Genomic DNA, 2,620 nt, shown 5'->3' with positions numbered 1-2,620 from the left:
TGCTGGGTATAAACCCAAAGGAATGGAAATCATCGTGTTGAAGGGATACCTGCACCCCCATGTTTATTGCAGCTCTGTTTACAATAGCCAAGAGTTGGGGCCAACCTAAATGTCCATCATCGGATGACTGGATAAGGAATATGTGGTATATATACACAATGGAATATTACTCTGCCATAAAGAAGAATGAAATATTGCCATTCGTAGCAACATGGATGAACTAAGGGAAAATCATATTAAGTGAAATAAGCCAGGCACAGAAAGAGAATTACCATATGTTATCATTCATAAGTAGGAGCTCTAATAGTAAACATAAATAAAAGAAAGAAAGAAAGATCCAACATTCAGAGTAATACATTGAACTTTCAAAAAGAGAACTGAGGTTACTGGAAGCAGGAAGGGAGAGGGAAGGGTGGAACTGGTAAAGGGCCATGAATAGCAATGACAGTGTATATTACCGAATATAATAATTATTCTGATTAGAGCATCACATATTGCACAAGAGTATTGATACTCAACTCTGTACCCCACAGATATGTACAATCAACTATGTTACAATTAAAAAAAATATTTTTAGTAAATAAAAATGTTTAAATTATAGACTGCAAACAAAAAAATCAAAGGCAAAGCAAAATAATCTATGGCAAAAAAAAAAATCACAATTTTCAACAAAGATGGCATCGGTGTTACTGTCTTTTCCTTTTGCCTCAGGCTCTAGTAGCCAAAATGCACATAGTTCAGATGTCTAAAATTCATTTCAGACGGAAAATGTCTAAAACGTAACTCTCAATCTCCACCCTCAACCTGTCCCTTCCTCAAGCCTCCCCATCTCAGCTGTGGCCTTGTTCATCAGGCTCAGGACTTAAGAGTCATTCGTGATCCCTCCCTTCTCACCACTACCTGCATCCAGCCCATCAGCAAGGCACATAGAATTCACTCCCAAACTATACTTTCCATCTCCAGTTGTCTTTATCTCCAAGGCTACACTCTTATACATACCACTGTCTTGGGTTGAATGTCCCCCCAAAACTTAATCCCCATTGTAACTGTTGAGGGTAGAAAATCCTATTATGGTCATCGAAATGTGGGCCTTGAAGAGGTGATAAGATTGTAGGATTACACCATAGTGAATGGATTAAAAATGGTGGTCATGGGCATGGTTCCGAGGGCTTTAAAGAAGAGCACATGAGGGCTTTAAAGAAGAGCACATTAGTCTCTCTCTGCTTCACCATTTCCCGCCATGTAAGGCTCCTGGGTTACTGTCGCCACCACCAAGACCCTCACCAGATGTGTTCCCTGGACTTTGGCCTTCCCGGCCTCAGAAAGTGTAGGCAATAAATTTTGTTTTCTTTATAAAATATCTAGTTCCATGTATTTTGTTATAAGCAACAGAAACGGACTAATACAACCACCAAGATCATCCCTCACCTAAATCACTGCAGTAGCTTTAACTTCTTGTTTTCACTGTTGTCCTCCTATAATCTGTCTCTTTCAGACATAAATCAGATCACATTCCTCTTCTGCCAAAAATCCTTTGGCAGTGTAGTGAATAGAACAGTGTCCCCAGAATGATACGTCCAAGTCCTAACACCCAGTACCTGTGAGTGTTTGGAAATAGGCTCTTTGCAGATGTAATTAAGTTAAGGATCTTGAGAGGAGACCATCCTGGATTTAGGTTGAGCCCTAAATCCAGTGACTGGTATCCTCAGAAAGGAGAGGAAGATTTGACACAGACACAGGGGAAAGGCCATGTGAAGATGGAAGCAGCGACTGGAGTGTGAGTCTACAAGCCAAGTTTGCCAGCAGCCAGCAGAAGCTAGCAGATGGGCACGGAGCAGATTCTCCCTCAGAAGGAACCAACCCTGCCAACACCTCAACTTTGGGTTTCTGGCCTCTGGAACTATAGGGGAATAAATTTCTGTGGTTTCAAGTGACCAAGTTTGTGGTGATTTTTTTATAGCAGCCCTAGGAATCTAATACAGGCAGCTTCCCATTGCACTTAGAATAAAATCCAAGCACCTCATCCTGCTTTGCAAGGCACTGCATTGCCTGGCTCCTGGCTCCCCTCTGCGTCCCTCTCCTTCACCCTCCTCTCCCTGGCTGTGTTGAAGCTGCACTGACCTTCTCTGTTCCTCAAACACAGCGGCTTCCTTCTACCCCAGGGCCTTGGCATTTGCAGTCCTTTTGACTAAGAAGCTCTTCCTCCAGATTACTCTATGGCTGGCTCCTTCTTGTTACTCTATCCTCTGCTCAGTGTCGTCTCTTGAATAGACATTTGTTATTCTCTTTGGTTACACAGCTGAGAAAACAGATACGCACTTTCCCAGCCTCCCTGGCACCTTGGTCTTGACCACATGAGGAGCTAGGCTTCGCCCTTCAGACGCTGGCATAAAGAAACATGGAACCATGCAGAATCCCTTCTGGAGAGGATGGTGACCCCAGCAGCAGATAGATCCAGTTTCCTGTGGCAGCACAGGCAGTGGTTTCAGCACAGTGTCAGGTGGCCATTGTCCAGCCTTCTGGAGTCAGAAGAGCCTCCTAGAACATCGAGGCTCAGCCCCGCATCATGACTGGGGCATGGCTCTTGTGGGGTACTCCCTAAGGCTTCCTTGCTACAGAT

The sequence above is a fragment of the Galeopterus variegatus genome, unplaced genomic scaffold, assembly GCF_000696425.1.
Source record: "Galeopterus variegatus unplaced genomic scaffold, G_variegatus-3.0.2 Scaffold6197, whole genome shotgun sequence".
NCBI lineage: Eukaryota > Metazoa > Chordata > Mammalia > Dermoptera > Cynocephalidae > Galeopterus > Galeopterus variegatus.
The sequence above is the reverse complement of the archived record's forward strand: the minus strand, read 5'-3'. Positions refer to the sequence as shown.